Source organism: Stenella coeruleoalba (genome assembly GCF_951394435.1).
Source record: "Stenella coeruleoalba genome assembly, chromosome: 18".
Classification (NCBI taxonomy): Eukaryota; Metazoa; Chordata; class Mammalia; order Artiodactyla; family Delphinidae; genus Stenella; species Stenella coeruleoalba.
In genome coordinates, this window is record NC_137164.1 from 146,512 (window position 1) to 162,083 (window position 15,572).

Sequence of the window (15,572 nt, forward strand, 5' to 3'; positions counted from 1 at the left end):
CCCATACCCCAGCGTCAGGAATACGGAATATACAGTCTTTTCAAGCGTACAAGAAATGTTTTAGAAAATCCGATTCTGTGTTAGGTCAGAAAGGAAGTCTGCAGCTAGTTAAAAAAATTTTAGATACTCCACAAACCATATGTCTGATCATAATATCTTTAAATTAGAAATCAATAACAAAGATGGTTTTAAAAAGCACCTATATCTAGAAATTGTAAAGCACACTTCTAAATATCATTGGCTCCACAGAAAAACACAATGAAAGTTTTGAAATATTTCTAACTTTTAAAAAATCCTGCATTTTAAGAACCTGTGGATAATACCTAAGGCAAGCTATAGAGAGAATTTAAACTTTATATGCACTTATGTGACAACATGAAAAATTGAAAACAAACACAGTGAACTGGGGAAAGGACAACAATGTAAAGAAAGTAGTAGGAAGAGAATAAATAATACAGATAAGAGTAAAAAGTAATGAAATTAAAAAATACAAAAATAATAGAGGCAATCAACAAAACCGAAGCTGGTTCTTCACAATGAGTATTAAAATATACAAACCCTTTGCAAGATTACACATCTCACAACTTTAGAATGAAAAGGGTGACACACTTACATATGAGGTAGAGTTTTAAAAATCATAAATGAATACTACAAATGACTTTTATGTCAATAAATCTAGAAACTTCAATGAAATAAAAAATTCCTAATAAAGTATAACTTACCAAAACTAACCAAAAAATGAATAAAAATAAAAGAATAGAAAGAAATTGATTCAGTACTCAAAAAATTAAAAAAAAAAAAGATACCAGGGAACAAATGAATAAATGGGGAAAATAGACAAATCTCTCATGCAGAAGAATCCCAAATCATTTATTTAGCTACTCCACCATCAGGGGAGGGAATTATAACTCCCCACTCCTTACGTGTGCGCTGCACACAAACTTCCTTTTAAAGAGTACAGAATGGATGGCAGGGGTGGGAGAGTAACCTTACAGTGGACCTCAGCCATGTGGTCAAGGTCAGTATCATCAGTGATAAATCATATTGACAGTGTGTACTTTTGATGTGACGTGATGAGGCTGGCTCTTCACCTTTATGGTCTTCTCCCCCTAGACCCATAATCCCAGTCTAATAATAAGAAAAAGCATCAAAGGGAACCCTTGTGCACTGTTGGTGAGAATATAAATTAGCTCAGCAGCTATGGAAAAAAGTATAGAGGTTCCTCCAAAAATTTTTAGAAGAACTACCATATGATCCAGCATTTCCACTTCTGGGTATTTATCTGAAGGAAGCATAAACACTAACTTGAAAAGAGATCTACACACCTGTGTTTATAGCAACATTTACAATAGCCAAGCCATGGACACAACCTAAGTGTCCAACAGCAGAGGAATGGATAAAGAGGATGTAGTCTATATTCACAATGGAATATTACTGAGCCATAAAAAACAAGGAAATCCTGCCATTTGCAACCACACGGATGGACGTCGAAGGCATTATGCTAAGTGAAATACGTCAGAGAAAGACAAATACTGTGGATCTCACTTATACGTGGAAGCTTAAACAACTGAACTCATAGAAACAGAAAACAGATCGGTGGGTGCCAGAGTCAGAGGGGCGTGGGGATGAGGGAAATGGATGAAGAGGGTCAAAAGGTACAAACTTCCAGTTATAAGATAAATAAGTCATGGGGATGTGATGTACAGCACAGTGACTATAGTTAATAATACCGTATTGTATATTTGAGAATTGCTAAAAAAGTAGATCTTAAAAGTTCTCATCACACACACACAAAAACGTGTAACTATGTTTGGTGATGGATGTTAACTAGACTTATCATGGTGATCATTTCACAATATATACAAATATCAAATCACTATGTTATACATCTGAAACTAATATAATGCTATACGTCAACTATATCACAATTCTTTTTTTAAATGAATAATTTTTTTAAAAGAAAGGAAAAACTTCAGATAAATTCCAACTGAGGGATATTCTATAAAATACCTGACCACTGTGCCTCAAAACTTCCAAGGTCATCAAAAACAAGGGAAGTCTGAGGAACTGTCACAGCCAGAGGAGCTGACAAAGACCTGACAGTTAAGTATGGTGTGGTGGCCTGGAAGGGATCCTGGAACAGTAAAAGGACATTGAGAAGAAACTAAGGAAATTCAAATGAAGTATGAACTTTAGTGAATAATGATGTATCAATATTGGTTCATTAATTGTAACAAATGTACCACACTGATCTGAGATGTTAATAATAGGGCAAAATGTATGTGTGGGGTAGAGGGTAAAGGGAATTTTCTGTACTGTACTACCTGCTCAATTTCTCTGTAAATCCTTAATCTCCAAAATACAAGCAGCTCATGCAGCTCAATGTCACAAAAACAAACAACCCAATCCAAAAATGGGCGAGAGGCCTAAACAAACATTTCTCCAAAGAAGACATACAGCTGGCCAACAAATACTTGAAAAGACACTCAACGTCACTAATCATTAGAGAAATGCAAGTCAAAACCACAATGAGGTATCACCTCACACCAGTCACAATGGCCACCATCAAAAAGTCTACAAAAAATAAATGCTGGAGAGGGTGTGGAGAAAAGGGAGCCCTCTTGCACTGCTGGTGGGAATGTAAACTGATACAGCCACTATGGAGAACAGTATGGAGGTTCCTTAAAAAACTAAAAATAGAACTGCCATATGACCCAGCAATCCCACTATTGGGCATATACCCTGACAAAAACCATAATTCAAAAAGAGTCATGTACCACAATGTTCATTGCAGCACTATTTACAATAGCCAGGACATGGAACCAACCTAAATGTCTATCGACAGTTGAATGGATAAAGAAGATGTGGCACATATATACAATGGAATATTACTCAGCCATAAAAAGGAATGGAATTGAGTTATTTGTAGTGAGGTGGATGGACCTAGAGTCTGTCATACAGAGTGAAGTAAGTCAGAAAGAGGAAAACAAATACCGTATGCTAACGCATATATGTGGAATTTAAGAAAGCAGTACTGATGAACCTAGTCTCAGGGCAGGAGAAAAGACACAGACGTAGAGAACGGACTTGAGGGCATGGCTGGGGCAGGGGGGAAGAGTAAGCTGGGACGAAGTGAGAGAGTAGCATTGACGTATACACACTACCGAATGTAAAATAGCTAGTGGGAAGCAGCCGCATAGCACAGGGAGATCAGCTCGGTGCTTTGTGACCACCTAGAGGGGTGGGATAGGGAGGGTGGGAGGGAGGCTCAAGAGGGAGGGGTTATGGGGATATATGTATACGTATAGCTGATTCACTTTGTTATAAAGCAGAAACGAATACACCATTGTAAAGCAATTATACTCCAATAAAGATGTGGGGAAAAAAAATTTCTCTGTAAATCTAAAACTATTCTAAAAAGTAGCGTAGTCACAAAAAGCCACATAAATAATCAAAATTCAACAATTATTCATTATTTGTTAGATAGTAGTTTCTATTTACTGAACTATTATTAAATAAATAAATGAATTGTTTTTATTAAAGCTCTTGGCAAATATGGAATAAAAAAGAATTTCCTTGGGCTTCCCTGGTGGCGCAGTGGTCGAGAGTCCGCCTGCCGATGCGGGGGACACGGGTTCGTGCCCCGGTCCGGGAAGATCCCACATGCCGCGGAGCGGCTGGGCCCGTGAGCCATGGCCGCTGAGCCTGCGCGTCCGGAGCCTGTGCTCCGCAACGGGAGAGGCCACAGCAGTGAGAGGCCCGCGTACCGCAAAACGAACAAACAAACAAACAACAACAACAATTTCCTTAACCCGATTAAGGACATCTGCTAAACACATCAAATCTAACTGTGGACATTAGAAGCAGTGCATTTAGGGCAGCGGTCCCCAACCTCTTTGGCACCAGAGACAGATTTCATGGAAGACAATTTTTCCACGGATGGCGGGGTGACGGGGGAGTGGTTCAGGCGGTAACGGGAGCGATGGAGAGCCGCAGTTGAAGCTTCACTCCCTCACCTGCCGCTCACCTCCTGCTGTTCCTCCTGCCCGGTTCCTAACAGTCCAAGGACTGGGACCGGTCTGGTCCGTGGCCTGGGGGTTGGGGCCCATGATTTAGGGAATTCCCTGGCGGTCCAGTGGTTAGGACTCAGCGCTTTCACTGCCTGGGCCTGGGTTCAGTCTATGGTCAGGGAACTAAGATCCCGCGAGTCACACGGCGCAGCCAAAAAAAAAAAAAAAAAAAGAAAGAAAGAGAAGCAAAAGCTATTAGGATCAGAGGTTTACATCTCCTTCCACCATGAGACCATCAAGGTCACGACTCCAGGACCAGCCCAGCCAGGAGAGCAGTTGTGCGGCAGCCTCATGTCCCCAGGTGCCTCCCCACCAAGCCCGTAACCCTAACGATTCAAACTCAGGGCTTCCCGTCTTCCATCTCAAGCAACAGCAGGTGTCCCTCTAGGAGGACAGAAAACTCCAGGAACAGAACCTGGAGCTACACAGACCCAACACCAGGGATAGTTGGGATAACCCCATCATAACAAAACTGACTTCCCACCACCTGGCAAATGGATCTTGAAATAGAAATTATACCTTAGTTATAGAAAATAAAGTTCTTTTTCTCACATGCCCGAGTTTGTGATCTGAGTCTCATTCCCACCACCTGGACACTATTGGTGCTCAATGAATATTCAGGGATCACGGGCCTTAACCTCAGTCACAGACGCCGCAGCTTGGGTGACCTCCATGAGTGGCAGAAATCTGTGGCCTCTTGAAACTGTCTTCCCCCGCGACGTCAAGGTGATGATTTCCGAGAACAAGGATGGAGGTGGGTGGCACTTTATACAGTGCTATGTTACTTTTGTAATTTAAAATCTTTGACTAAAAAAGAGCTTTATGTCAATTATATCTCAATTCAAAAAATTTTAATAAAGTTGTATTTGTAGTATACCCATTGCATAAGAACACTCACTAAATGATAGCTACCAGTGGAAAGATCAATGTGAAGCAACGATTCTTACAAGACAGGAAATTATGTCCTTTCCAATGAAGATTCGCTTTTATTATTATTGTTGTTTATTCTGCCCAATCTTTAGAGTATTTTGACTCACCAATCATGTATTTCATCAATTAATTAATGTAAATATTAACAACTTCTAAACAACAGAACATAATATATAAATTCAAATAAAATCTGATACTTAAGTGGGTGCTTCCAAAGATTACAAGGGTATCTCTTTTTTTATTTTGAGAACATTTTTTAAAATATTTTATTTATTTGGTTGCACAAGTCTTATCTGAGGCAGGTGGGCTCCTAAGTTGAGGTGGGCAGGCTCCTTAGTTGCGGCATGCATGTGGGATCTAGCTCCCTGACCAGAGATCGAACCCGGGCCCCCTGCATTGGGAGCGTGGAGACTAAACCACTGCGCCATCAGGGAAATCCCGATGTATCTTACTTTATGGAAGAATGAATTTTTTTAATAAAGTGATTCCTAAAATTATTTTCTTACTAATTTCCCATAGTTTTCTATCATAAATGACAAGGAGTAGGAGAAATAATATGCTAGTCTGAAAATTTTTGTCTAAGGCTATTAAAATGCTTGTCATGGAAATCAAACAACTGAACACTAACCAATGGTTCCAGTTGCCTCTTCACAGTTTGAGTTTCCTACAACCATCTTTGTCCCGAGCATCTTTGTTCGCTATCAGCTACCTACCTGTTTTCCTTCTTGAACCACAGAATTTCCCACAATCCCCAGCTTTACACCCACTGCTTCCATCTTTGTGGCTTTGCCCTTCTTCATTACCTAACAAGGCTGCGTAGTCCTCTCACACCTTACAGTCTAACACATGGCATTTTAATTTTGAGGGTGGAGAATACATAAATTATTTCCCTGCTTTATTAAGCATAGAGTATTGTATGTTGTGTTTACTTAAAAAGAGAATTACTCATATTACATATAACATGCAAAAATGTTGTACAAAGGCCCTTATCAAACTCATAAGCTTTCCTTATACAGTCAGGGCCATCATAAATTCATTTCTATTTTTCCATCCTTCCTGGTTCTTTGCTCCCCAAATGAGGGAATTACTAGAGGAAACTGAATCTTCCTTGCAAATCATACATCTGGCCTCGAAGATATAATTTTCCAACCTATGTTAGAATCCGTATTTACACAGACTTTATGAGAACACAGATGGAAATTCTATTTTAAGGATACGATGAACTCATAAGGAAACTACAAAGTTTAATCCTAAGTATGTATACTTGGGGCGTCCTCTCCTTCTCACGCCCAGGGTTTTTACCTGGTTGGAGAGGAGCTAACCCTCTGACGTGGAAGGATAAATTTAGTGCCTCATTACATACAAACATTTTTTCTGGAGGGAACTTTCCAAGACTTTCCAATCTATCTCCCTGCCTCTAGAGTTAGTGGAACAGGATGCTGCGTGTTGCCTGTGAGAACACGGCTTCCACTCCTCTCCGCCCCGTTCTTCCGCCACCTGCAATCCAGTCAAGTCTGGGGGCTGTGGGCGCTGACTTTCCTGTGTGGCTACAAGGCGGGAAGTGAGCTTATGCAGCTGTAACCACCAGTTCCCCTTGGAATCCCTTTTTGCCACCTTTCCCTGGGACACTGCCTGTCGGGTCCCGGGACCCCGCAGTGTGGCTGCCTGCCTTCACCAAGGAGAGCAGCAGTGAAACGGGTCCGTCAAGAGCCGGTGCTCTTCTCCGAGCTTGGAGCAGGGAGGGGGCTGGACACATAGTTTCTAGCATTTCAAAGGCAGTTCTATCAGCTCTCATAAAACTTCTGTGGAACTTTACAAAGAAGGCCACCCTTCCCTTTTGCCCCAAGTCAGAAAAATGAAGAAGAGGCTGCATAGCAGAGATAACTCCAGGTTGCAGGTCTGGATCGTCCTCACCGGCACTCACTTGCTCTGGGCTCCCCACTGAGTTTCCATGTGCCGTCTCTAAAGTGCTTCTAGCAACTTAGTCCAAATTCAACCGGAGGAGCAAAACCAGTCAGAGACAGGTAAGTAAGAGCCCTGGCTCACGACATTGTGCAGGCTGGAAGGGCAAGTCTGAAGGCCGTCAGGGAGCGGGCTGGGGGCCACGAGAGCTGCTCTCGAGGCCTTTGGTCTGCTTGCACGGGGCCCACCCAGATAATCCAGGACCATCTCCCTAAAGTCAACTGACTCTCGACGTCAGTCCCCGCTTCCAAATGCCTCACAACAGCACCGACAAGGGCATTAGATTGAACTGCCTGAGACTGCAGCTTCGCCAAGTGGACACATCAAGCTGACCCCGGCCTGAACGTCTGTCCTTGGCCAGCCCCAGGTAAGTGAAATGAGGGCCCCCACTCCACACACTTGGGAGGTTTTCCACCTGCTCTTTTTTAGAAACTTGAGTGGTTGGGTAAAAAAAAGCCCAATGTATATTGCATTCTAAACCAGCAACCTCATTCAGATTCTCTCGTGTTTGCTAACGTACACACATATAATTCCACATCATGGTAATCATTGTGCACATAACCTATTTTCTGCTATTTTCACCTAACTTTATTTCATTTAAGCATGCCCTCATACTGATATTTTCTACATGATAGCCATATTTTCCAATTAATTCATGATATTCATTCATGTTACTATGCTATAATTTTAAGTCATAGCCCCTTTTTTGACATTTGAATAGTTCCAAATGTTTGCCACTTAAAAATCACTACTGTGGGGCTTCCCTGGTGTCACAGTGGTTAAGAATCCACCTGCCAATGCAGGGGACACGGGTTCGAGCCCTGGTCCAGAAAGATCCCACATGCCGTGGAGCAACTAAGCCCATGCGCCACAACTACTGAGCCCACGTGCCACAACTACTGAAGCCTGCACGCCTAGAGCCCGTGCTCCGCAGCAAGAGAAGCCACTGCAATGAGAAGCCCGTGCACAGCAAACAAAGAGCAGGCCCCGCTCTCCACAACTAGAGAAAGCCCGCACGCAGCAACGAAGACCCAACGCAGCCAAAAAAAATAAATAAAATAAATTTTTAAAAAAATTTTAATAAATAAAAATCACTACTGTGGACATATTTATGCAAATAATTTTTTAAACTTTTGAATAAAACCATTCTTATTACTTCTTCATATCCTCCAAATCATCAAGCCCATTGTAGATGCCGCACTAACACCTGCCCTGCTCAGCACCTGGCAGAGGAGAGGTGAAGGATCTTACCTCAGTGTCCTGGAGCAGGCTGGGTATATGAAGAAGTCTGCAGGCTTCGAAAGGCAGGAAACATTCGCAGTGCGGGGTTAGATGCTGCATGTGAACTGTGTTTGGACAAATTACCTTCTGATTTAACATGACCTTGTAAAATCAGATTTTCTGTTCAAGTAAATGTCCCTCTGAGGGAGGTCAGTGGGGTCCTAGCACCTTTTAAATGCTAATAGCTTAGCAACTCTCCAAGGATGAAAAGTGCACAGTATAAAGCCTTGTTGAATGTATCAATATTTGTCCTTATGACGATGCTGCAGGACTAAGATTCCATGGTGCACCTTTGGGGCACCACAGATAAGATAAACAGAATCCTCAAGAAGCCGCCCTTCTGTGTTTCCCCTTCTCATGCATTAATGATTATAGCTGAATAATCTGAGTCTATGTGGCTGAGACCAAAGGGGCCAAGAAAACAAGGGTGTTTAGGAGGTTGCTTGGATCTTTCCGGTACCCAAACCTCCAAGTCTAGGGGACCCTGTGAGCTGTAGATGTGAAGTCTATGCTGATCAAATCCACCAGAAAGTTGCTGAATTCCCTTTTTCCTTTTATTTTGTAGAAACAGTTTACATGCTGCATTTGAAAACAGAGCTTATAACCAGCATAAAATTTAGCAGAAGTAGTTTGGCCTCTCTGAGTTCCTAGGAAATCTAAGAACTCAAATCACTTCACTGCAGCCTCTCAAATATTTCAAAACCAGAGCCTCTACTCCTCACTTCTCTCTCCTGGAGCTGACTGTTCATCGTCTGCCCCCCACTGCTACCCAGACACCCCAAGGTTAGAAAAATGGCTTCAGAACAAACCACAAGGAATCTGGCTCTAAAACAGTGTTTATAAAAATGGGACAGTGGGACTTCCCTGGTGGCCCAGTGCTTAAAAATCCACCCGCCAATGCAGGGGATACAGGTTCAACCCCTGGTCTGTGAAGATCCCATATGCCGCGGAGCAACTAAGCCCGCGAGCCACAACTACTGAGCCTGCGAGCCACAACTACTGAAGCCCGTGCGCCTACAGCCCGTGCTCCGCAAGAAGAGAAGCCACCGCAATGAGTAGCCCGCACACTGCAACAAAGAGTAGCCCCCACTCGATGTAACTAGAGAAAGCCCGCGTGCAGCAACAAAGACCCAAAGCAGCCAAAAATAAACAACAAATAAATAAATAAATTTGTTAAATAAGTAAATAAAATGACATTTTTTTAAAGTTTTTCATTTCTCCAAGAGAATTGAGCCTTGGAGGCACCTACTACATGCCAGTGGCCGTGGCCGTGTCTTGAAAGACCGAGAAAGTCTGTGACGTGGCATCGAAGGGCATATCTCCTTGATGGGGAGACAAACAAATGAAATGAAGCATCAGGGCTCTGTAGGGCCAAGACTCCTGCTGGGGAGGAAGAAATTCTCCTCTCCCTTCTAGGTTCATCTGGCTGGTTTAGAATTGAATTGGCATGAGACAGATGAACAGGGGGAAGATCAAACAAGTTTAATAACGCGTACACATGGAAGAGACCCAGGAAAACGGAGTAACTCGCCAAAACGGACGAAGTCCTCACCTCATGTACCGTCCTCAGCCAAAGACCAAAGAGGATGTTGAAGATGGGGAAGCAGTTAGGGGCAGCGACCAGGCAAAGCACAGTAGACAAGGGCGGGGCCGTCACACAGACGGAAGTCCTTGCTGCTCCACTGATGGCTCTGGAGGTTTGGGAGACACCCTTACAAACGGAGATCTCCCTTACAGATGCAAATGTTTCTCACAAGAGGGCAGCTCCTACTTGGTTTTCAGAGTTTTCCCCATGCCTGCTGTTTCTTGGAAAATAAGCAGCTTAAAAGAAGTAATACGCCCAAGAGACATACTTGGGGAGGCAAATTCTGCTCCCCTTCACTAGGAAAGCATTAGCCCCTTGGAGAAGGTAGCGGGTGAGGTGGGCTACTCCTCAGAGAATGCCTCAGGGAAGAAGCAAGACTTGGAAGGTTGAATGTGGTGTTTCCAAATCCCATCCAGCCGTAGGAGTAGGGAAACCATGACAGTTTGCTTTTTCTGGTAACGTCGTAGTTCACTGTTTCTTTGTGGTAATTATCACTGGAGTTTTATTGTTGCTTCTTTGCTTTTACTGGTGTTCTTTTTTTAATGGTTTGTTTGTTTGGGACTTGTCTTTTACCAAGTTGTCCTTCGCTCCATCAGAAATGAAGTATTTGGCACGAAGTGGCCACGCCTGCGGGTGTTCTGTAAATTCTTGGTGCCTGAGCGACTGCAGGTGGCCTGGTGGTAGGTGATGAGCTCACCAGGGATGCTGAGTCCAGGTGCGGTGGTGGGATGTGCGCCCTCTGCTGGTCGCTTCTAGAATTCACAGTTGGTCTTGAGGCGGCACCGAATTCCCTCAGTTCCAAGAATGTGACCTCTGCACGGTGGTAAGAACTTTCTGGCTAAAGAGATAGGGGATTAAAAAAAAAAAAAACTTACTTCCACACTCATTCAAGTTGACCGTCTTAAGACAAATCCGGGACTGGCATGGCAAAAAGAGAAAGTCTGAATATTTTTATTTTCCTATCTGGTGGAGAAACGGAAGACAGGAGAGCTTGGGCCAGGGTCCCCATTGTGCCTGTTGATGTAAGGGGCCCCACGGCATCCAGAGGAAGCCAGCTGCCAACGTTAGCAAACAACATCTGGTTAAATTTGCACTTTAGCTCAACAATGAATAGTTTTAGTATAAGTATGTCGTATGTGATATTTGAGACCTACTAAAAAAGTATTCACTGTTTATCTGAAAGGCAACACTAACAGGTGCCTGTGGGGTTTTTTGTTTTTCTTTTTCACATCTTTATTGGAGTCTAATGCTTTACAATGGTGTGCTAGTTTCTGCTTTATAACAAAGGGAATCAGTTATACATACACACATGTTCCCATATCTCGTGCCAGTGTTTTATCCGGCAACCCTAAGAGGGAGGAAAGAGAGACTAACGTGAGGAGAAAGGTCAGTCCAGAGTCTAAGAAGGCTGGAAGCTGGTGAAGGCTGAGCCATCAGACCCGAGGCTCCCCCGCTGTCATGCTGGTCGCAGGTTCACTCACACAAGCTGTGCTTCGGCAGCCGGTGGCCTCCTTTCTTCAGGGGACACTTTGGCAGCCGCAGTAGGACCTCCTTAAACGTGTTCGTGTTCCTCCTGGCTTTCCACCTCTCCCCGGGGCCCAGCGGCTCGTTATCCAGCAGGTCTGACCCCTTCCCGCGTGACGGCAGACACAACCTCAGAACCTCAGTTGCCCACTCGCCTCTTCGGGGAACTTCCCAGTAGAACATGCAGCCAAGCAGCTGCCCGTTTCCTCCCGCTTGTCCCTGGAAAGCAGTTTCTCAGTTCCTTCACTTGCTTTCCTTTCCTCAGGCTTGTGTAGGAAATGCCGAGCCTAGCCACGCGTGGAGTCTGCGCCACATTGTGGACGGCCCATTCCTGTGCACCTTTCTGGATCAGCAAGGACTAAGTCGGGCCCTGGTGTGAATGAAGCCAGGCATTTGGGCTGTCTTCCTTCTCTCTTATTCCCGTTTGCTTCTAGAGTAAACTTTTGGAATTTTGAAGTGCTCATCCCAGGAGAGATGCGTTCATAGAGCCAGGCCAGCTTACTTCATGCTGACTTAAGATGCTGGGTTATCACAGACAGTTATTTAAAGTATATCAGAGAGGACGAGAGATAACCAAGATGATGAAGCTACAGTTCTCTGTGCCTGGCTTACATGGAACACTGACCCCATAAGGATCACGTCGTTCTTCTCACCCCAAAACCGAACGTGGCATCTCACAGGGACAGACCAGGCATGAAAACTGGGGGAGATGAAGACAGTTCTACTAACATCGCTGGGGAAAGGTCACACTCTTTTTTGTTTGTTTGTTTGTTTTTGTTTTTTTTTTGGCGGTACGCGGGCCTCTCACTGCTGTGGCCTCTCCCGTTGCGGAGCACAGGCTCCGGACGCGCAGGCTCAGCGGCCGTGGCTCACGGGCCCAGCCGCTCCGCGGCATATGGGATCTTCCCGGACCGGGGCACGAACCCGTGTCCCCTGCATTGACAGGCGGACTCTCAACCACTGTGCCACCGGGGAAGCCCCACACTCTTTTTTAATTACCTTAGATCTTTGTAAAGGATGACAGCCCCTCATCACTATTATGAGATTGAAGCTGATCTTTGTGGGTGAGATGGAGCATGTCTCTTATGATATTCTTTAATCCCATAGCTCCCCTCCCCCACAGACCTTAGAACAGCTCAGTTCACCCTGGAAACACAGGATAAATGTACATTTATGGGCGGTACCCAGAGGGGAGAGTCTAGAAACTCCTCTAACTTAGATTGGGTGACCATCGTTTGCCCTTCCTTCCCTTGTTTCATTTCAAAGACGCTTAACAGAACAAATAAATTATATCTGAAATAACGGTTGCTTAGGGCCTAAACATGCTCAGGGCATCAGGGTGCCAACACTCAAACCTCGCTGGCGCTCTGCTGGCTGACAGGAGCCTATGATGGGGGCAGCTGGGCTCAGGTCTCATGTCGTCGGGGCAGCTGCAAGCCCGGCCCTCCGCTTTTGCTGCAGAACCTCTCATCTTCCTAAAACGTCGTTTCCTTTATGCCATCTCATCGTCAAGTATTCCCCAAGGCATACGGACGGAGCCCACCCCGAGAGCCGGGCCTCCTGCTACTCCCTGAAACGCTCTCAGTCATGTCTGTGCAGGAGCCAGTGCCCTCACCTGCCCCCCTTGAGGCAGGTGACCCAGCCTTCAAAATGCACTGGCACTCAACCCACTTCGGGAAGTGCCCATCATTCCACTGCACAGTTCGCTCCTTCCTCGGCTGTTCTGGAGTCCGGCTTCTGCCCACCGACTCAGCGCTGGACCTCGTCAGGCCTTTGCCCGTCATGTGTGAATATCCTGCCTGGGCTGATGTAGCCTGCCTCGTCAACCAGGTGGGAAGCTCTTTCCCAGGAAGGACCTGGTGTGATGCGACATGCATATCACAAGCCTCCAAGAAATATTCCAGGAATAAAGAAATATCGAGTGTCTGCGTTTGGCTCCCTAACTCTGAAGAATGTGGGGGCTGGTGGCCAGGAGAGCATCACCTCACTCATCAGAAGAGGCAAATTCCTGCAAAGGTAGCCCACCATATTTGTATGAATGACATCCTTCATATCATACATATTATGCGATTTATAGGTTACATACGTATATACGTTCTAACTTCCATGACAAAGATGAAGATGATTCAAGTGGGGAAAATCTGTGTTCCCCCTAAGATTAAAAAGCACAAATCAAAGACCAGAATGCAATCAGTATTTTTCAACCACTTATTAAGAGGAAAATGGTAATTTTCTGAAAAAGGCTCTTATTACCCAAAATTAGTCACAGAGAACGAATGCCATAGTGCCCTAACATTTGGGGGAGCATATCCACGAGGAGAAAGGTGAGTGTGGCTGCCCCAACCTGCCTGAGCCCCCGCAGGCTCCAACCCAGCCTGGAGCATCCTGCCCACCTGGCCCTGGGCTTTGCAGGCAGGGCTATAACCACAGACCAGGTGCTGATTTCTGGAAGCCAGTTTCCTTTCTGCAGGATGTTCATACGCCCATATAAATGAAGAAATGAGGAAACAGTGCAGAAGCCTGCTTGACGGAAGGTTTGTTTGTTTTTGTTTTTTCATTCTGACTGCAACTCCAGGAGGCCCTCATGGGTGGAGAAATGCTGTCCAGTCATAACCTGGCAGGACGCGTGGACACAGGTGTGTGGGGCTGCCGTGTGCCTGGGAGACGAGGGTGGTGGGTGTGAGGCCGGAAGGGAATCTTCCTCGTCCCATTGTCACCTGGATCCTCTTCCTCCACCTTGGGAGCCAGAGGGCGACACCTGTCCCCCAGAACTGCAGCAGGAGGGGCCTCTCAGGGACCAGGGGTAACTGACACACAGAGGCCCACCTGCCTCTCTCCCACCTCTCGTGGAGGCTGCTAAGGGAGAGAAAAAATCTGGATAACTAATTCTAAGTAATGAGATCGTCCCATCTTTAAACTCCTAAAGCACTTAAAACCTATACCATTTAGTGCTAAATTCTGTTCTTCCTGGGATCACTTACAATCGTTTATTTGTTGAGTTTGGGTCTTCAACTCAAGTGTAACTTCCTCCAGGGCAGAGAATAACACAATTTTAGGACCATTTCTCCCAACCACCCCCTATGTCTAGTGCAATTTCAAATACGTTAAGTGCGTTAATTGATCAAAATGAGCTAGGAATAGTTTCATATGACAACCTGTCCCAATATGTAATACCTGTCACTCAGAAAAGTCCTAGAAGAGACCCAGCGTGGATATGCTTCTTTTCAAAGACAGGAGAACCCAGCTTCAGCAGAAGCTGCTACTGCAGGCTCGGGCTGAGAAGGTGTCCCAGTCTGTACCTTGGCCTTTCCGGCCAGCCCAGGAGAGGTCACCAGGACTGGGTGGAGGTCAGGGTCGATAGGCCCTGGGGCCTGAGAGAGGTGAGTCTGTGTCTCTCTCAGGTGAGGACTACTCCAGGTGCCCGCATCACACACACCCGGAGGCCCTCTCCTCGCGGGACTCTGGGGCAAGGTGTCTGGCAACGGCGAAGCAGTACCTCTGGAGTTAGGGTGGGTGTGGGGCAGGGGCAAAGGTCACACCCAGGACACCTGACGGCATCAGAGGCTGCCACAGGGGCCACAGCAGCAGTGGCTGAGACAGACACCTGGTGGAAGCCGGGATCTCTGCGGGACCATCCCGGGCAGGACAGTGTTCTCTGCCGTGCAGTTGGTAGGAACTGAGACCTTTTCCAAACTTGACACCAACAAGATTAACAGCGGTCTTCTCCGAGGGGGCTGCTTCCACTCATTATGTATTTCCTTGCTTGCCTTCTTGCTTATTTGGCTGCGCTGGGCCTTCGTTTCCGCACGCGGGGCCTTCGTTGCCGCATGCGGGGCCTTCGTTGCCGCACGCGGGGTCTTCATTGCCGCACGCGGGGTCTTCGTTTCCGCACGCGGGGTCTTCGTTGCCGCACGCGGGGTCTTCGTTGCCGCGAGCGAGATCTTCATCGCAGCATGCGGGATCTTTTACGTTGCGCCGTGCATGTGGGATCTAGTTCCCTGACCAGCGATGGAACCTGGCCCGCCTGCACTGGGAGCGCGGAGTCTTAACCACTGGACCACCGGGGAAGTCCCCAACCTACTCGTTTTTAAACCTGCGCCATCTCCTCTCCCCACCCCCCTCTCTCCTGGCCCCCTAACCAAGTCAGTGTGAACCGGGTTTGCTCTGGAAGCTCGAGCCCAGGGGCGTCTCTCTAGGTGTCCTCTACTCCACGTGTCCAA